Below are 22,113 nucleotides of genomic sequence, written 5' to 3'. Positions count from 1 at the left end.
TATGCAAATTTATATCTTATTTATTTGATCAGAAACTTAAAATGATACTTTTGTCTTAATTTATCCATTTTCCCTTTTACCTTCCTAAGGTCATTATAATCTGGATATTTATTGTTATCCCATGTTGTGCTTCCACTTGAAATATGAGAATAATTAATCACATATTTCAGTAATCCAGTAAACCCAGTAAAATTTATCCTTTTACTTTTCTACTATTTGGATATGGTTATATATTAATCTGTTTTTCTTTTCTTAAATAAATCCATCCTAGTTGTTTATTCATATGAACCGTGGCACTGTACCAAAACCAAACCCAAATTAATATTCTTCTTTCACTGTAATGAATTATATCATTTGTTTAAAAAAATCTATTGAATTATAACCAGCAAATTTAACTATTTAAGAAATAAGTATCTAGCCAGATTCTATCTGGAAAGGTGAATATTTTTAAGGAGGCTTAGCTTGGTTTCTATTTGTTTTGGAGACAGTGTATCTGAACATCAAAGCATCAGGTTAAGGCCTAGAAAACTCTGAAAGTCAAGCTGATGTTTTTAATTAAAATATGTACTTCATAAACTTCTACCATTAACATCAGTCTCGTTAAAAGAGGACTTTGATTTGAGATCTCAGTCTTAAAGGGAGCTCATGCCCTGGGCCTTCATTTAGACGCTACATTCTAGGCTCACCATGTAATAGTCTTAAAATGAGGTTGTGGATTTTAAAAAATACAATATCAAAAGCTTAAGAGTTGGTCTGAGTCTCTGTTTAAGTTTTACCTAAAAAATGTTATAATGAATCTTATTTTATTGCTTTGAATAAGATTTTGAGGGTTGAAACAAGGAAAACCACATTTCAAAATATGTCATATATTTTGCTGTGAACACAAGTTTAATCATGGATGTGGTATGTATGTGGATGTGCCCAGTAATCTATAAGGCTAATAACTGAGTTGTAAATACTAATAATAGCAAATAGATTGATTTAATTACAGGAAGAGGAACTCATTTGTTTTCTAACTAAAATACCACTAACCCAGACACTTATTCCAGATATGGATAATACAGATCAGTATCCTATGTATATGTGTTTAATAGGAATTTCAGATATTCAGCATATAAGATATTTATCAGACACTAGTGACAGGTCAAAGTCACCCATTACTTTTTATATCAGGTCACTTCATACTTCATTGTGAAAACTTCTTTCTGGCAATATGTGACACCTGCAGGTCCCCCTGGAAAGGATTGAAAATTGGGAAATTGAATGAATACACTGATTTGGACTTAGAAAATATGAACCATTTTCTCTTGCATAAAAACAGCAATATGGCACGTGACTATTATCTGCTGCTAGTTTCTAGAATGAAAACAGACATTTTCTAATTACATCCTTCTTCAATAGGATAATACTTCAAGGACAGTAAGATAATGACTGAGCGAAAGCTAATACAGAAAACAATCGATGCAAATAAGATAGTGATTTCATTTTAATTCTAAGTTATATTCTAGAATCTGGCACACTGCTTTTATTGACAGTGTGGGTGAAGGCTAAGGCATGAAACAACATCACTAGCTCAATATAGGATAGACCAGAATGAAGTGGACTTAAAGCCAGATGCTGAGGCCACACTCAGGGCTATTGCAAAACTCAGTTAGAACTCCAGAGCATATTGACAGGGCTTCTTTGGTTACAAACACCAAGCATGGCTATATGGATTGCCCATATATATGGGTTTGCCCAAGCTCTGCCCACTGGGAAGAGTTTCTTTCAGTGATGTCTTTCACAGTTCAATGCAGCAGCAATTCCTTGTAAATAATGGTGAAATTCAGTGCAGATTTACCTATAAAACAGGCTGGAGCTTTCTTCTCCCTTACTAACTGGTTAAGAGAATTCTCTGAGAAGGCTGAAGAAGCAGTAGTAAAGCAGTAGAACAAGCATCATGGATGTCTCAATTGCATGATTGCATATTTCATTTGTGATTTTTGGACTACTAGGGCCCAATACTATTTCTATTTAGACGTGAATGCTGCTGTACACAGCAGTTTTATGATTCAGTGGATCAGATATCACTCTATCAAAATGAGCAGTTCAGGACACATAGTTATTTGATAATTCAGTTTCAACTAGACAAAATCCAGAACTCCTTTCCAAATGGGAGATTACATATGGCAAAGAAGGCATGACTCACCTACAAAGCCTTATGGGTATAAGCTCTGATTCTCTTATTGGCATTATCAAAGGGTGCATATAGCATCTCTATCAGCTACAGACCCTTCTCATATTATTGGATCTGCTCAGTCATACATTCAAATAATAAGGTATTTACATGGCATCTTGAATCTGCTGTAGAGACTTTTCCTCAGGGCCCACAAAAACTAGCAAGTTGGCAAAGGACTTGAATGGATATTTCTTCAAATAAGATACACAAATGACCTGTAATCACAAGGAAAGGTGCTTAGCATCACTAATCATTAGGGACAATGCTAATCAAAACCACTATTAGACACCACTTTGGGCTTCCCTGGTGGCTCAGCGGTAAAGAAAGCACCTGCCAGTACAGGAGATGTGAGTTTGACCTCTGGGTTGGGAAGATCCCCTGGAGGAGGAAATGGCAACCCACTCCAGGATTCCTGCTTGGGAAATCCCATGGACAGAGGAGCCTGGTGGGCTATAGTCCATGGGATCTCAAAGACTCAGACTTGACTTAGCAACTAAACAACAAGAACAACAGCAAATTACTACCACTAAGATAGCTATTACCTACCCACCCCCCACAAAAAAAGAAAGAAAATTGTAAAATAAGAAAATCGTTGGTAAGTTTGTAAAGAAATTGGAAGCCTTGTGCACTGCTAATAGGAATGTAAAATGATGTAGCCACTGTGGAAAACAGTATGCAGGTCCTGAAAAATTAAACATTGGATTACCATATGATCCAACAGTTCCTCTCCTGGGTGTATACCCCAAAGAACTGAAAGCAGAAACTTGAACAGAAATTTTCCCAGTGTTCATAATAGCACTACTCTACTCACAGTCATCAATAGATGCAAACAACCCCACATGAGTGTCAACAGTGAAACAGATAAATGTGTTATATACATATTAATACAGTGGAATATTATTTTCTTAAAAAGGAAGGAAATTCTGACACATGCTACAACATGGATAAACCTTGAAGACATTATCCTAAGCCAGACACAAACGTAAAGATATTATGCGATTCCATTTATATAAGGTACCTAAAGTGGTCAAATTCATAGAAAGTAGAATGGAAGGACTGGGAGGAGAAGGAAATGGAGAAGTTACTGTTTAATGGGTACAGAGTTTCATTTTGGCAACAGAAAAGGTTCTGCAGATGGATGATGGTGATGGTTACACACCAGTGTGAATGTACTGAATGCCTCTGAACTATATATCTAAAACTGGTTAAAATGGTAAATATATGCTATATATATTTTGCCACAATAAAGTGAGTAAGTGGGTTGTAGCAGCATACCCAAATGTGGTATAGATTGACTCCAAAGTCTGGAGAGGTTCACCAAGCATCATGCCTCTTTTATTGTTTTGAGCAATGCAAAGTACTTGTCTCTTAGAGAGGGAATCCTGATATACCCCCAAACCTAGGAACTTCTTCCATCTACCAAGTGTCGTGAACTTTTTACTTCTATCCTCTGACATATCTTTGGGCTTCCCTTGTGGCTCAGCTGGTAAAAAAATCCGCCTGCAATGCAGGAGACTTGGGTTTGATCCCTGGGTTGGAAAGATCCCCTGGAGAAGATAAAGGCTGCCCACTCCAGTATTCTGGCCTAGAGAATTCCATGGACCATATAGTCCATGGGGTTGCAAAGAGTCAGACATGACTGAGCAACTTTTACTTTTCCAGCATATCTTTAGGGCACTTATTCGGTCCAGGTTGCACAGTGTCCTCAATTTAATGGACCTGCATGATATTTTGTGAGCTATCAAGACTGTTAAGCTATCCCAATGGTCTGTTTTATTAGAGGAAACTGAGCTGACATAACACTGAGATAAGGCATTGAAGGGATACAGCTCTCTCTGCCTTGTGAAAGCAAGTAAACCGCTTCTGATTATCTTTACAGATAGAAACATTGGTAAGAAGTATTTCACTAGGCCAGTAACTGCTGTTGCTAATGGCTATCCTGTTTAGTAAAGACACCGTTCAGAAACTGCAGTGGTGACTGAGATCAATACATATTTAATTTTGTAAGTTTAAGTGTTGGAGTTATCTGGTGTTTGCGTCAAACAGTCGAGTTAAATGGATGCAAAATATGGTAGAATCACTGCTCCTGCATCTTTTGGCAATAGTATTTACAATTTTCCACTGGGACATGGTGGTTAATGTGCACAGTTTTCTGCATGGATGTGCTGTTACCTTAGGTATACTACTGTGGGGAAAGGGGTAGGAAGAGATAGGAAGGGATGGGAAGCAAAGGCTTCCATGTGTCTCTTCCCTTTCTACTACAGTAGCCTTTACTTTATGAGTTAGGAATTTTCACTATTCTCTGAGATTGGAGGAAAAAAATACAGAAATGACAACTGGGCTCATAACCCTGCTGAAACTACTTGGAAAAGATATCAGGCCAAAACTGCATTTATCACTATTTATCACTTAGCCTTCATAAACTTTCCACTCTGACCAGAGTGCCATGACGATATTTTGGATTTCCAAGGTTTATTATCAGTTCAAGTACAATATCTAACAGCCCCAGAGAGGTTGAGACTTTCCCTTTTCCCGGTGTTCAGTCACCTGGTAAATGAACACAAGTCCCTCTGAAGATGGCTTAGGGCAAGAGTCGCTGTGTACACCTATGACCACATTGCAGGTTCTTCAAAGAGAACCTGCCTCCCCTTCAGTCAAAAGGTTCTGGTCTAGGAACTGGCTTGAGACTGGGAACTTAGTGAGAGGTCCTGAGTCCCAAGTATGCTGCTGCTGCTAAGTCGCTTCAGTCGTGTCTGACTCTGTGTGACCCCATAGACAGCAGCCCACCAGGCTCCTCCATCCCTGGGATTCTCCAGGAAAGAACGCTGGAGTGGGTTGCCATTTCCTTCTCCAATGCGTGAAAGTGAAAAGTGAAAGTGAAGTCGCTCAGTTGTGTCCGACTCGTAGCGACCCCATGGACTGCAGCCTTCCAGTCTCCTCTGCCCATGGGATTTTCCAGGCAGGAGTACTGGAGTGGGGTGCCATCGCCTTCTCTGAATCCCAAGTATAGTGACTTAAATTAGGATTATACAGACCTACCCATATATCAATATATTGGCATATTGTATGTTTAATTTCTTGGCTCTTTGATCAACTAACAATCACCACAGATCTCTGTGGCCAGAACATCTGGTTCTGCTCCATCCTGTGGCTTATTGTCATGACTGCTTCTACCTTTTCTCTGTTAGTAAAGCCCTGTCACCTAGACTCTGCCACTCAGAGTCCAGTGAAGTGAAGTGAAGTCGCTCAGTCATGTCCAACTCTTTGCAACCCCATGGACTATAGCCTACCAGGCTCCTCCATCCATGGAATTCTCCAGGCATGAATACTGGAGTGGGTTGCCCTTTCCTTCTCCATGGGATCTTCCCAACCCAGGGATTGAACTGAGGTCTCCCACATTGCAGTCAGATGCTTTACCCTCTAAGCCACCAGAGAAGGCCCCTATTTAAATAAGGGAACTTTATACTGAGATTTCTTAACACCTTGGTAAAGAGTGTCCTTTGATCCCTTTCAGGGGCCATCGTTAGATGGTGATTGATCAGATGGCACATGATAAATATATCTGCACATTTCTATCTTCCTGAGCCTTTGGACCCTTCCTATGCAGTATGCTAGGGAGAAGGCAATGGCACCCCACTCCAGCACTCTTGCCTGGAAAATCCCATGGACAGAGGAGCCTGGTAGGCTGCAGTCCATGGGGTTGCAAAGAGTCGGACATGACTGAGCGATTTCCCTTTCACTTTTCACTTTCATGCATTGGAGAAGGAAATGGCAACCCACTCCAGTGTTCTTGCCTGGAGAATCCTAGGGACAGGGAAGCCTGGTGGGCTGCTGTCTATGGGGTCACACCCCATAGACATGGCCTGTTGGAAGGCAGACCATGTGCTACAGAGACTAAGTGCCATTGTCATCACCTCAAGTCAAACGTAATATTATCGACATGCCATCATCTCGATATTGACTTTGGTCACCTGCCTTGGCATTCATGTTCCTCAGGCATCTCCACTGCTAAGTTACTCTTTACTCGGACATGACTGAAGTGACTTAGCAGCAGCAGCAGCAGCAGGGAAGTTATAGCACTTCAACCTCATTGACTGTAGGCCACAGTTGAGTCAAGGCTTCAGATTGCCAGTCCTTTAGCCTGTTAATGGTGCTTCCAGATACTTGAGCAGGGTGGCTATCTCCACAAGCAAGAAAGACTAAGAGGGACTGAAGGTTCACAGTTCTTGGTCTTGCCCACGTCTGTTGGTCTTGCCCATGTCTGGTCAGATATCCCCATCCTTTGTCCTAGAGTTCTACTCTTTCTCCACCTCATGCCCTTATTTAGCTTTAAGTTCAGTTCAGTTCAGTCGCTCAGTCATGTCCAACTCTTTGCAGCCCTGTGGACTGCAGCATGCCAGGCTTCCCTGTCCACCACTAACTCCCAGAGCTTACTCAAATCATGTCCATTGAGTCGGTGATGCCATCCAACCATCTCATCCTCTGTTGACCCCTTCTCCTCTTGACCTCAATCTTTCCCAGCATCAGGGTCTTTTCAAATGAGTCAGTTCTTCACATCAGGTGGCCAAAGCACTGGAGTTTCAGCTTCAGTATCAGTCCGTCCAATGAATAATCAGGACTAATTTCCTTTAGAATGGCCTGGTTGGATCTCCTTACAGTCCAAAGGACTCTCAAGAGTCTTCTCCAACACCACAGTTCAAAAGCATCAGTTCTTCTGCACTCAGCTTTCTTTGTAGTCCAACTCTCACATCCATACATGACCACTGGAAAAACCATAGCTTTGACTAGACGGACCTTTGTCAAGAAAGTAATGTTTCTGCTTTTTAATATGCTATCTAGGTTTGTCATAGCTTTTCTTCCAAGGAGCAAGTGTCTTTTAATTTCATGGCTGCACTCACCATCTGTAGCAATTTTGAAGCCCAAGAGAATAAAGTCTGTCACTGTTTCCATTGTTTCCCCATCTATTTGCCATGAACTGATGGGACTGGATGCCATGATCTTAATTTTTTGAATCTTGAGTTTTAAGCCAGCTTTTTCACTCTCCTCTTTCACTTTCATCAACAGGCTCTTTACTTCCTCTTCACTTTCTGCCATAAGGGTGGTGTCATCTGCGTATCTGAGGTTATTGATATTTCTCCCAGCAATCTTGATTCCAGCTTGTGCTTCATCCAGCCTGGCATTTCACATAATGTACTATGCATAAAAGTTAAATAAGCAAGATGACAATATACAGTCTTGTATACCTTGTATCCCAATATACTCCTTTCCCAATTTGGCACTTGTCTTTTGTTCCATGTCTGGTTTTTAACTGTTGCTTCTTGACCTGCATACAAGTTTCTCAGGAGGCCAGTAAGGTGGTCCGCTATTCTCATCTCTTTCAGAATTTTCCAGTTTGTTGTTGTGATCCACACAGTCAAAGCCTTTGGCTTAGCCAATGAAGCAGATGTTTTTCTGGAACTCTCTTGCTTTTTCTATGATCCAACAAATATTGGCAATTTGATCTCTGGTTCCTCTGCCTTTTCTAAATCCAGCTTGAACATCTGCAAGTTGCAGTGCACATACTGTTGAAGCCTAACTTGGAGAATTTTGAGCATTACCTTGCTAATGTGTGAGTTTAGTGCAATTGTGCAGTAGTTTGAATATTCTTTGGCATTGCCTTTCTTTGGGATTGGAATGAAAACTGACCTTTTCCAGTCCTGTGGCCACTGCTGAGTTTTCCAAATTTGCTGGCATATTGAGTACAGCACTTTCACAGCATCATCATTTTAGGATTTGAAATAGCTCAGCTGGAATTTCATCACCTCCACAAGCTTTGTTCATAGTGATGCTTCCTAAGGCCCACTTGACTTCCCACTCCAGGATGTCTGGCTCTAGCAGAGTGAGTGATCACACCATCATGGTTATCTGGGTCATTAAGATCTTTTTTATATAGTTCTTCTATATATTCTTGCACCTCTTTTTAATTTTTTCTGCTTCTGTTAGGTCGATACTATTTCTGTCCTTTATTGTGCCCATCTTTGCATGAACTGTTCCCTTGGTATCTCTGATTTTCTTGAAGAGATCTCTAGTCTTTCCCATTCTATTGTTTTCCTCTATTTCTTTGCATTGATCACTTAGGAAGGCTTTCTTATCTCTCCTTGCTACTCTGGAAACTCTGCATTCAGATGGATGTATCTTTCCTTTACTGATTTATGTTATATTCTATACAATTGGATTTTTTATTTCTAATATTTTGCTATTGTGATCCTATTGGGGCTTTAGGTGGTAATATTTTCAAACACTGGCAACTGTAACTCTTAAACTCAATTTTTTTTTCTTCTTTCAACACAGGCTGATAGGGACTCCCACTACTATTTGAAAATGGAGCTGTAATAGTAGACATTCTACCACTGCTAATAATAGCAGAAATCCTATTACATCCTACTATTAGTCTTAGAGAGACTGCGTCTAAATTCCTCTATTAAGAATATTTTGCCATCTTTATTCTTTAGTTTCTTTGTCCTGTACTATCTTTTGGGGTGTTTGTTTCTCTTTTTCTTATTTTCTAATTTTCATTGTATTGATTGAATTCTCTTCTGCTGGTTTAAAAGTTACCTATTCTCTTTCAGCTGGTGTTCTGGTAGCAGTTGCCCTGAATTTAAGAACCAGATGTGTATTTATTTAACTCTGGTAATTTTTTTAATATGTCACTAATTGTATCTTCCCTCTAACAAAACAAATACTTTTATTTGCTCTCATGCCCTTTTGTTTCCATAAGCCATCCTTTCCCTTCATCATTTTTTAAATATAAGGTTGAATTTTGACTTAATCCTCATGCATTTACTTCTCTATATCCTTTGTTTCTTTTTTAACAGAGTAGTAAATGCAACTATTCAGTCACTGTTACTTTCAGTATTTCTTGTAGAATCTTCTGAATTTGTTTCTATTATTATTTGAATACTTCCTCCAAGAAGTATTTTTTTGTGTAGGTGTTTGTGAGACAAACCTGAGGCCTCACATGCCAACAGATATGTTTATTATTCTCTTACATTTACATGAGACATTCAGACATTCAGACTGTCAGTGTTTCTAGTCGATAAAACAAAAAGGAAGAGCCACCAGATTGGACTGAAAGAAATAAAACTGTCTTTATTCACAGATGACATGATCATGTATATAGAAAATCCTTCAGAACCTACAAAAAAATATTAATTTAGCAAGGCTGCAGGGTGCAATATCAATATGAAAAATGAAATGTATTTCTATATACTGTATTCCTGAGCAATAGGAAATTGACATTTAAAAAGCAATATTTACTGCAGTTAAAATTGGATAATCTGACCCCGCTAAAATATGAAATTTGATACTGAAAACTGTATGACATTGCTGACAGAAATTAAAGACTCAAATAAATGATGTATACACTATATTCACGAATCAAAGGACTCAGTACTATTAAGATGTCAATTATCTAATACACTGGCCTTATCTTAAAATTTTAAAGGTACACCTGGCTTATGAACCAGCCATTCTGAACTTGCCTAGAGAAATAAAAGCATATGTCCACACAAAAACTTGCACATGAATATGTGTTGCAGTTTTCTTTGCAATAGCCCCAAATTGGAAACAATCCATGTGTCCATCAAAAGGTAAATGGCTAAACAAATTGTGGTACATATATATAATGAAATATTATTCTGCAATAAAAGAATGAGCAATTATGGCAGAAAGTGAAAAGGAACTAAAAAGCCTCTCGATGAAAGTGAAAGAGGAGAGTGAAAAAGTTGGCTTAAAGTTCAACATTCAGAAAATGAAAATCATGGCATCCGATCCCATCACTTCATGGGAAATAGATGGGGAAACAGTGGAAACAGTGTCAGACTTTTTTTGGCGGGTAGGGGCTCCAAAATCACTGCAGATGGTGACTGCAGCCATGAAGTTAAAAGACGCTTACTCCTTGGAAGAAAAGTTATGACCAACTTAGACAGCATATTCAAAAGCAGAGACATTACTTTGCTGACTAAGGTCTGTCTAGTCAAGGCTATGATTTTTCCAGTAGTCATGTATGGATGTGAGAGTTGGACTGTGAAGAAGGCTGAGCGCCAAAGAATTGATGCTTTTGAACTGTGGTGTTGGAGAAGACTCTTGAGAGTTCCTTGGACTGCAAGGAGATCCAACCAGTCCATTCTGAAGGAGATCAACCGTGAGATTTCTTTGGAAAGAATGATGCTAAAGCTGAAACTCCCGTACTTTGGCCACTTCATGTGAAGAGTTGACTCACTGGAAAAGACTTTGATGCTGGGAGGGGTTGGGGGCAGGAGGAGAAGGGGACGACAGAGGATGAGATGGCTGGATGGCATCACTGACTCGAGGGACGTGAGTCTGAGTGAACTCCAGGAGTTGGTGATGGACAGGGAGGCCTGATGTGCTGTGATTCATGGGGTCACAAAAAGTTGGACATGACTGAGTGACTGAACTGAACTGAACAATATGAATATATCTCAAAATAATTATTCTGAGTGGGGAAAAAGGCACAGCAAAGAGGACATACTGTATACTGCCACCTATATAAAATTCTAGACCCTGGAAACTAATCTGTAGAGACAGAAAGCAAGTCATTGTTTTCCTGGAGAGCAAAGTGTGTGTGAGGATGACTTACAGAGGGAGAGGGGGAACATTTTGGAAGTGGTAGATATGTTACCTTCATTTTAATGTACTTTTTCACAGATGTATTCTTTATGTCAATTTATCAGGCTCTAGATTTTGAAATTTATGTCAACTATACCTCAGGAAAGTGGTTTTATATGAAGATATAGGGAGAGAGAGATGACATTGAACTATAAGCAGGAGTAAATTAGGAATCATAATGGGGAGTGGAGAAAGCAAAAAAGAAATATTCTAGGCAGAAACAATAGCATATACAATGCTAGGAAGAACAGTATGATTGAAGAAGAAGAGGAAGAAGGTCAGTTGTGGCTAGAGTTTAGTGAGCAAAGTGTAGAATGATGCAGTTTGGTGCTGCTGAGGTAAGCAAGAGCAGCATCATGGTGGATAATGAAAGAATTATCAGGGATACTGAGCATTATCTAGACAGTGGGACCCCATTGAATATTAAATGTAGGGGGAATATTATTATGGCTCCAGTGTGAAAAATGGATGGGAAGGGGCAGGAGTAGATGCAGAAGACTAAAAAGACTATGTACTGCAATATTCCAGGCTATATATATGCACGGTTTGTACTAGACTGATGAAGTGGAAATGGAAAGAAATGGATGGATTTAGGCAGTATTTAAGAAATAGCTTTAATGTGACTTCAATGCTTGATTATGGAAGGTGCAGGAGGAAGGGAGATGTCAAGGATAACTTCTAAATTTCTAACTTGTTCAAGTTTCTAATTCAATGCATTGTAGTGCCCATCACTAAAAAAGCAAATTTTGTGGGAGAGGTTCTGACATTCAAGCAGAGGTGGTAAGTGAGCAATTAGATATTTGGAGCTAGGGCTCAGAAAGGAAATCAAATATAAATTTAAAGTACCAACCTAGTAAAATGTACTAGAGTCCTGTTTTGAAGTAGATGGAATACTCAGCTGGAATTTTGAAGAGACTAATTATAGAAGTGTGGTCAGGGTTAAGTCAGTCACTAAATGATGTTGAGTAAATTCAGAGCCTATCAACAGTAGGAAGCAGTTAACCACCCTGAGAGCTGAAAGGCTAAAGGAAAGAAAGAATGTCAGGTTGAGAGTCAAGTTGAGACCCAGAGCTATTAGAAAAGGAGAATCCTACAGGAGCCATAGTTGAAAGTAACCCAGTCACTTACAGAATGCCCAAGTTGGGAGGAGATGGGAGAAAACATATATTATCTCTCTCTTCTGGTAACTTGGTGTCCTAGTGGTTCATCCCATTGGCCAACCACGACTGGAAGTCAGACCGCAAGAGAATCAGAGGAAGCAGTCCATAAAGGTGAGACTCCTAGGAAAATTAACAACATAGAGGATAGGCAGTGGGGGGGATATGGGGAGCAAATGAAGAAAAAACACAAATATTAGGTTAACAGTAGAAAGAAGGTCTAGAACCAAGTGGTGATGAATTTTATCCTTTGTAAGTCATGTAAAGAAGAGGGGACTACAAAGGAGCCTAAGAGAGTGGCCATAATAGAAAAAGAATGCCTTGTCTTATAAGCTTAAAAATATTTCAAGGGAGAGATTCATCAGCTGCATCTAATAATCATGAGAGACTGTGTTGGACATGTTTTATTCTGTTTTTGGTTTGGCTTTTTGGCTACTCGGTGTCTCAATCCCATTTTTATGTTCAGAAATTTTTGTGTTTTCTCTCTTTTTGAGTCTTAACGGGAAGCCACCTTTTACTACAGAAGTCAAAATTTCAGACCTTCACCTTGCATTCCCTCTTTGAAACAGGGATGCTGGCCCATGACCCAGGCCTAAGCAATCAAGTATATTCACCTACACTTTGAATTGAGAAGTTAATAATACACAGAACCAGGGATAATGAGACTCTTTTCTGGTGGCAGTAGCAATAACTTTCAATGGCACTCAGTCTCCAGGGATGACTGGCGTCAACATTCAAGAGCTAGGGTGGTGCTGACTATAGTGTCCAAATTCTGGCTGCCTACTCTTTTAATTTTATCCACTTTCCAAACCTGGTTTTCTAGATTTTTCTGTGATTATATGAGCTACTCCATGTCTTTACAGTAAACTTTTTGCTTAATTGTTTTCTGATGTTTGCAAATAAGGACCCCCCCCCAACTAATACAGAAATCTAATAAGATATCATTATAATTGTTGCATATTAGTATATGGAAATCATTGGTAACTTGAGCAAGTAAATCGTTATTTGATTAGTGGAGGCAGAAACAGGACTTAGTGCTTGAGAGTGACAGTAGTGAGGAAATCAAAATATACAGACAGTTAAATGAAGAAATTCAGCTCTAAAGGAGAAGGTAGGAAAATAAGTAGAGAAGAAACTGAGTCTAAGGTCGAAAGTTATTCTTAAATTAGAGAACCTTAACCATATTTAAATGCTAGAAGAGCTTAGAATAGATGGAGATGCTGAATACTTGAAATCAAGGGATCAGTCAGACAACAAAACGTGCGTATCCTAGCTCCACTTAGAAAGTTATCCTACTTCTAATTGAGGGTCATTTAAAAAATCGATTCTGAGCCACATATCCCTTTATATTTGAATAAAAAACTCATTGAATTTTGCAATGAAAGGATGAATGAATTACAATAATATTGAATACTGTACAATATACCTCCCAGAGCCATGAAATTGAGCAGCATCTGGTATTTCTGTTAGTAAGCAATTAGGTATCAGATCATAACTCATTGTCTCCTACTTTTTAGTGTTTTCAAAAAATGTTAGGAAAAAAATTACATGCATACTTAGAATATCAGGAGGTTAAAAGTACTGAAGTATTTTGTAACCTTTGAAATAAAAGCAAAATAACTTTCCCTCAAGGAGTCCCCTTTTAACCCCAAGGTTTACACATGCTATTGGTATTTATGGATATAGAAGCATTTTTTACAAATGTCTCTGCTCCCTGTAGAATATTTGTTATGAAACTAGAATTATAATGCTTAATAAGGGACTAGTCTGTTCTGTGAAACTAGGTACAGTGGCTAAACTAGTCATTAGGAAATGTGATTTCTAAGGGAATTATTTCTAAAAGCTACTATGGTGACAGAAAAACAATTTAAGAGAAAGCAGTATAATTTCTAAATATTAGCAAGTTACCTGGAATATTTTCAACAAAGGATAAGGGCATCATTCTATTGGTCTTTTGTGTGTGTGTTTCCTTTTTTTATTGTCTTCTTTTCAAATCATGGCACCATGGTGTTTTTTGGCTTGCCGTTAAAGACTGCTGGATTTTTCCACTGAGAAAAACATTTATTCTGGGATTTCTAGGATTATGCAAGTGCCTGATTTTCCTAAACAATGTTCTTTCTCTTTTTGATGTGGCCAAAAGAGTTAAAGAATTTTTGGCATACTCACACTGCAGTTTGTGTTTCTTCAAGGTCATGTGACTGCAACTGAAGGATGGTATTGGGGAAGCTCACAGTTGACTGTGTGAATTTTCTTCTGTATAAATGAGTGGTTTGAGACTAGTCAGCTTAGCACATCTGCAGTAAATGAGTCTACCATGCTGTTTTCATTGAGCTGGACTTCTGTATTAGCATAATACCTGAGTCATTTATGAAAAAGGAAAACAACTTTTTCCCTGAAAAGACCGTAAATCTATTTGTCATCAAAATGAAGGCTTACCCGTCATCAAAATGAAGGCTTACCCATCTTTATTTTTCATTGCTGCAACTAATAACATTGGTGATTGAAAAAGAGGGAAAGAAACAAACTAACGACTTGGGACCAATCCAAGTGTTTCAATCTTGACTTTGAACTTCATCAGATAAACACAGGCTTAAGTGTTGTCAAAAATGAGATGCTTCTCTTTGAAGAAAGTTGAAAGTCTTGCATTTTTCCACCTGTGGATTGTGTCCACGTAGTCTAAATCTAAGAAGGAAAAACACACTTCATCAGCCACTCATAATCCAAGCATAGAGTAGCAGGACCACCATGGAAGCCTCTGTTAAGAACACCAGCAGTCCCAGCACCCCTCTGGGCGGTGTATTCCCTAGTTTATGAGCTGGTCACCCCAAAAGAAACTTGTTTCTAACAAGATATATTTCTTTTTTCTTAGTATTTTGAAGGAAGAAACATACCAGCATGGGCCAGATCTGCATTCATCAAATCCTGTCACCTCTTGATTATTAAGGGGTTGACTATCCAGTTAGGCTTTATCCTGATTGCTACTTTCTCCCTCTTCTCCACCCTTCTGCTTGTTTTGGCCCATTTACTGCTCATTAGGAACTCTTCCAAAACAGACAGAACTCAGCCTATTGGGCTGCTTATTAGCAACAAAATGAAAGATTTGCTAGAGGATGTAACTTTCCTAGTTGACTCTTCAGTGACTCCAAATCCAGTAAAGTCTGTACTCTTTGTGGAATATTGTTTCCTTATGATCTGGCCTCAGTCTTATATTCCACCTTTCTTTTTTAGTCTAACAATTATTAAATGCTATGTGCAAGGTGCTGAGTATGTATGAAGTTTATTCTCACCAAAACTCCATGAAGTAAGTATAGCTATTATCTTCAGTTTACAGAAAAGGAAGCTGAGACTCAGACTAAGTAAATTGCTCAAGATCACACACACAATAAATAATAGAGCCAGGATTCAAAATCACACAGTCTAGATTCAGAGCCTGTATTCTTAACCATTGCGCTATGGTTTTTCAATCGTGCTTAATTTATTAGACATTCCCCCAAATTCTTTATATTTCCCCCACTTTCATGCCTTTGTACATGTAATATATTCCCTCTGCTTTGAAGACTCTTCCATCTTTAACCATAGGAAGAAAAACTTCTTAATATTTCAGGATTGAACAGTTATTTCTTTCAGGCACCCTTCCTTGGACTAGTCAAAGCTAAGCGCGCCTGCTCTGAACTTCTGTACACTCTGTACACTGATTCCATCAGAGCATGGATCATTTGGGCACTAATTAATGATCTTAATGTCTTTCTCCCTCAGGCATTTGTAAACTGCTCTAGTACTGGTGTTCTGTTTTGTTTTTGTATCTCTAGTACTTAGCATAGTGTCAGGTCCATTTAGAAGAAACTCAATAAATATTTGAAGAAAAAATGTTCTTTGCGTAATAATTATGACTTGAGACGGAGTTTAAAATTAAGATGTGCTTGCTACTTAAGAATCATCTATAAAATGGATACAGTAATATCTAATTCATATGGTTTTTATGAGGATCAAATGAGATGTTATATGTGAGGTGCTTACTAGGCTGCATGCACTTATTGAGTTATGTTTTTTCATAATAATTTTCATGGCTAGGCTAACATTCAGTAACCAAATATTTGTCTAGTACTTAACAGTGTTATTGAACCAAACTTGGGTCCACTCGCCTACACAGTAAAGCCAATTCACTGACACCAAGCTGTGGTGAAGGAAAGTGCAGTGTTTATTGTAAGTCACGATACAAGGAGTCCTAGACAGCTAGTGCTCAAAATGCTCCAAACTCTCCGATGAGTTTCAGCAAAGCATTTTGACAAGCACAGTTAAGGAAGGGTATCACAGGATATGTGTTTGGCTCATAAACAATTCTCTGGTTCATTGTGAGGTTACAGGATGGTCAGAAGGGTTAACATCGTCAATCCTTAGCTGTCAGTGGGACTGGGGGCCACATACCCCTAGCTATCAGCTAGTTAACTTCTTCTGTTTGGTGAGGGTTTTAGTGGCTAAGACAGTAAAAAATCCACCTGCAATTTGGGAGACCTGGGTTCAACCCATGGGTCAAGACAATCCTCTGAAGAATGGAATGGCAACCCACTCTAGTATTCTTGCCTGGAGAATTCCATGGGCAGAGGAGCCTGGTAGGATACAGACCTTGGGATTGCAAAGAGTCAGACGTGACTGAGTGACTTTCACTTCTTGAATGTGTGTGAAACAACTCAAGAAATGTTCATCAGATATTATAGTGTAGATACTTCAGAGGGGAGCTAAAGCAGAGGATATGGGGGGATGGGCCTATCCTAGGGAAGACCCCATAGGGTCCTGCTCAGTTGCAGCATGAACCTGGAGTTAGGAAAGATCGCAGTGAACAAGATGGGCAAAGAACTGCCGCCTGGAACATACATGGAACAGCAAGAAATTGCTGACATTTAACCATTTTTTACCTTAAAAATAAAATCACAATTTAATATGAAACAACTTAATGATTGAGTAGTAGTCTTTAAACAAATCAAGTAATTCTAAATGGTTGGAAGAGCTATGCAAGAAAGAAAGCATAATGGTAAATAGATTTTAAGATAGATTGTAGACTGTAGAGGACTCACTGAGAAGGCTTCCATTTGAGCTAAGGGCTGAAGGTAAGAGTAAACCAAATATTTAAAGAATGAGGGAGGAACTTGCCATATGAAAGACCCAAATGAAAAGACCTGCAGTCAGGATAAAGTTTGGCATGTTAACAGGATTACCTGAAGATCAAGTAAGATAGTATGGATATAGACATATTATTTTTTAAATAAATGATAGATTTTCATATCTTCATAGTGGTATGACTGCCTAGTCATGCTAAAAGTGAAAGACGTAGGTGAAATATCCTCCTTCATTCCCCCCCCCCCCCCATTAGTCTTGTGATTATATGCTGAGGCCTGGGTAAAGGAGATTTCATAGCATACAGTAATGTTGTCCAATATTATAGTGGCATTTGAAACACTGTTTTGCAAGAACGATAAACCATCAATTGTTCTATGAATGAGTAATTCATTTCTGTGAGGTAATACAATGTTGAAATGCCTGTATCTATTAAAACTGAACAAGAGTCAGTTGTGTATGCTCTTGAGAACAGACCTAGTCAGGCAGACTTGTCTCCACTACCTTAAGACATGCCTCAGTTCAGTCCCACTCTGAGTTCCATAGGCTTTAACAGGTTTAGCCATTCAAAACTAAAGTTACCTCCTAATTTTAGTATATAGCTCATTCATAAATCTTATTTCTAACATTTGGCCACATTATTTATGATTGCCCCTGCAAGAAAATGTTATAAATACTACCATATTTATGCGTAATATAGCCCTGCACATAATCACCTAATAATTGCTACCCCACATATTTTTAAACAGCCAGTTTTTTCCGAAGAGGGATATATTTAGTAAGCCAAATAAAATGAGAAATTCCTACTTAAACAGAAGTGATTTCAGTTGCTTGGAGTAAAGGAAACAAAGTATTATTTTGTAACCCATTGGTTTGCTGGCTTTAAAAATATGGTACTTTAATGTTGTATGCGTGTGTGTGTATGTGTGTGTGTATATATATACACATATATATATGTATATACTATTGTGCTCAGTCACTCAGTTGTGTCCAACTTTGCAGCCCCATGGACTGTAGCCTGCCAGGCTCCTCTCTGTCCATAGGATTCTTCAGGCAAGAATATTGGAGTGGGTTGCCATGCCCTCCTCCAGGGGATCTTCCTAACCCAGGGATTGAATCAGCATTTCCTGTGGCTCCTGCATTACAAGTGGATTCTTTACCACTGAGCCACTGGGGAAAACCCACTTATGTTGCCTAATATTATGCCAAAAAAAAAATTATTAGGTCATCATATTTATTTTTTGGTACTATAGAAATTACATTAGTTTTAATTACTGGTTTCTCATACAGCAAGTAACTATATAAACATATGATTGAGCACAAAGGAGTGTTCTTGGCAGCAGGGAAAAGATAAAACTCTTTTCCTAGTAATTTTACTTTAGATAAAAACATCATAACCAATTTGAAGTTCTGTGTAGTTTAAATTTTATCAATCTACTGTTGAAAAATCAATGAAATTAACATCAAAAATTTCTCATCTTACTCAAAACTTTAAAGATAGTATTCATTTGCTAATCCTCCTTAAAATGTGGGTTTTTATATGAAAGTCATTCAGTCATGTCCGACTCTTTGCAACCCCATGGACTATACAGTTCACGGAATTCTCTAGGCCAGAATGCTGGAGTGGGTAGTCTTTCCCTTCTCCAGGGCATCTTCCCCAACCCTAGGATCATACCCACGTCTCCCACATTGCAGGCAGCTGAGCCACAAGGGAAGCCCAAACTTTATTTAACACATTCTTTTTCTTAATATGTTTGTTTCCATTCTAATAAGAATAAGACAGCTAAACCAAGGGACATTCAAACAGCAGTGGTATATTTCACTATTAAATCCAAAGTAGTCATCATTGTTCCAAAATTTTTCTCTGTGCCTATCCTCTGATATGTACGGATAGCCCCATTTTCATTACCAGATCTTTACATTTAGTTCCAGGATGACCGCATATTTATACTTAAGCGACTCCTTCCTTTCCCTGCAGAGAAGTCAAAGTGAAAAGCAACTTCATTTTCTTTTCATAACTGACATCAGATTAGATAAAACAACACAACCATATTGCTATTACAGATACATAGACGACTGTCCACAGAAGTAACTCTTGTGGTGGTGGTTGATACTGCCATTATTGATCCAAGTACTTGCTTCCTTGGAGATGCAAGTCTTAAAGTGGCCATTAGCTTCAGTCCTGTCAAAACTGACACTTTCCTACAGAGCCAAAACCCTTCTCAGCAGGGAGGCTAGCTTCTATCTGAGGATAATGGAGGTTTCTGGCCATGAGACATCATGTCCTTTTACCATTTTATTAACATTTCTAAGACTTGGGTAAAATGTTGATTGGTCTCAGCATCTCTGAACAAATTAATGGTAATTTTGATTTTATTTGCTTTTTAAAATTTGTTCAGAGTGACTTATCCTTTGCTGATTGGTTTTAGACAAATCATGTAGAAGACACTGGAAAGAATTCCTAGGGATTAGCATCTGTTTCTCTTGAACACAGAATCACTCATCCATCTGTGTATTCATAACAAGAAATGTTTGTTCTCTACTTGTATGAAACATTGCTTGGAACTCTGTACAGAACACTCTGCTACTTTCCTCAGATTTTTCTCTAAGAAACCAATGTGAACAGTAAATGATTTGGAACACATTTTTTGTGCTGTGTGAAATATCTGATAGTACTGCAAGTAAAATTAAGTTCCTAGTGTACAGTTAACCCTGTGGACTAGGCATATGGCCTTTATTATTCTCACTAAAAATACTTACTGACTTCAGGAGTGTTTGGCAGTCTCTGACTGTCCATGGTTCATGTGTCATCCAAAAGATACATTTTTTTTTTTCTGTTTGAGCATAAAGATTTTTTTTTCAATACCGAAATTACAAATAAAGTGAGGTGAAGTGGTACTATTTTAGAATTGTAGGATGTTGTGGTGCCCTAAAATCAGCTAGAGTGATCTTTCACGTGTTATGTGTTCTCTCCATCTGGAATCCATTACTTCTTCAATACATCCAGACATCGGATATACACAGTCTTGAAAGACAACCCACTATTTAGAAAAAAAAAAAATTATGCTGATCCATAGTTTACAACTTTTCAGCTAGTTTAATTCTGAAGCTGCTCTGGTGGTCCGCTGTAGCTGTTTTCTTCCTTCCTTTCATCTTTTGTTTATGACTTTGTAAAATCAGCTTTCTCTTCAGGCCATTGGTTTCTTCAGGTTTTTAACCTCTTTTTATTGGGAGGAGCATTGTTCACCCAAACTTTGTTTTTGAAACTGGATTTTCCTGCAGTCATATTTGCATCAGAATCCTGGCCATTGATATAAGATTTAGGTCTTTCCTAAACATTTCTGAAATTCTGTATCCTAGAATTTCAAATGACTATGAATAGATTTGCTTTCATTTGTAATGATGAGCTCTTAAATGGCATTATCTCCTGTCTCCACGGTTCTCATCATTCATATGGAATGTACACTACCAGATAATCTACCCCAAGGTATGGAACCAAAAGGCTCACAGACCAAATTAAATCAATGTAAAACACATTGTAAGAAGAAAAGGGAGGGATTTCCATGGAGGTACAGTGGTTAAGATTCTGTGCTTCCAGTTCTCAATGCAGGGGACATGGGTTAGATCCCTGATCCAGAACCAAGATTGCACATGCCTTGGAGAAGGAAATGGCAACCCGCTCCAATGTTCTTGCCTGGAGAATCCCAGGGAAGGGGGAGCCTGGTGGGCTGCCGTCTATGGGGTCGCACAGAGTTGGACACGACTGAAGCGACGCGGCAGCAGCAGCAGCAGCAGCCAAAAAGCAAAAAAAAAAAAAAAATCAAAGGGAAAGAGCTAGCATTGACTAGCTTAGGATAAGGTGCAAGCAAACTTGAAGAACCACACCACGTGAATCCTAAATCCACAGTGTGAATCTCTCTCCCTACCTACCTCCCGCCCTCATTCGCCTTCCCTCTATCAAGATTTTACCCTCATAAAGGTTCCTTACAAATACTGAGCCACCAATATAGATAAGTGGTGAGAGAGAAAATGGTTGATGTAGATTGGGACAAAGAAAGATGTGAAGGTCAAGCTGAGGAATGAGAGTCTATATCCTTAAGCACCAAGTATAGTACCTGGCACCTAGTGATGTAATATACAATTTTATTCTTATTTTAGTGTTTTATGATCATGAGGAAAATCTACTTTGAAAAGGTCATTTTTTAAGTATATTGAACTATTTTTTGCCGTTAGTAAGAGGATAAAAAGATACAAGATGATTTGGAGATTTTCTTTTTTAAAGGAAAAATGCTTTAGCATTAAATTCAAAATTGGCTTTACTTTTTAAATCCTATTCTGCCAGCCAGGCTCTCCACAGAAATGACTCTAGCCTATCTTGAGCCAGTCATTTCTCCTACCACTTTTATAACTTTTAGGGGAATATCTTTACCTTATATTCCAGTTAAGCCTACCTTCTCAGTAATTCCTTTTCTGATTAGTGCCAGAGGTAACTTCCCCTCTTCAGAACCTCTCTATTATTTACGTTAAGTCTCTTTTCTCATGTTTTTTTTTAAATTTCTGCCTTTATTAGAACTATTTATATATTACAGTCTTTCTCACTTAATTTTAGGCTTCTTAAAAATTAAAACTATATCTTGTCTACGTTTTTCACAGGGCTTCCCATGGTGCCTTTCTTACACATAGATGATATTCAGCAAAAATGTTGTTCAATGCATAGAATGACTATTGTGCAACCCAATTTAGTATCCCAGGAATCAACTCAGAAAGTAACAATAATCTCCTAAAATAGGGGTCAGAAAAATTTTTCTGTAAATATTAATAACTTTTTGAGTTTGCAAGGCAAAAAGCAAAATCAGGAGTATTGCTTAAGAACTTATGTAACAAGAAAGAAAATAAATTTTTATGGATTTTAAATATTAGCATAATTTTTGTGATACAAGTCTACTAATGAGAAAAACG

At 38.3% G+C, this 22,113-nt stretch overlaps 1 protein-coding gene across 5 annotated transcripts in view; it reads left to right on the top strand.

Moving 5' to 3' along the window:
- COL24A1 (collagen type XXIV alpha 1 chain) overlaps positions 1-22,113 on the top strand; it is a 392,145-nt gene that overhangs the window by 323,132 nt on the left and 46,900 nt on the right. The gene's annotated exons all lie outside the window — the stretch shown is intronic.

Source organism: Ovis canadensis, chromosome 1, assembly GCF_042477335.2.
Source record: "Ovis canadensis isolate MfBH-ARS-UI-01 breed Bighorn chromosome 1, ARS-UI_OviCan_v2, whole genome shotgun sequence".
Lineage (NCBI taxonomy): Eukaryota > Metazoa > Chordata > Mammalia > Artiodactyla > Bovidae > Ovis > Ovis canadensis.
This window is presented reverse-complemented; position numbering and strand designations above follow the sequence as displayed.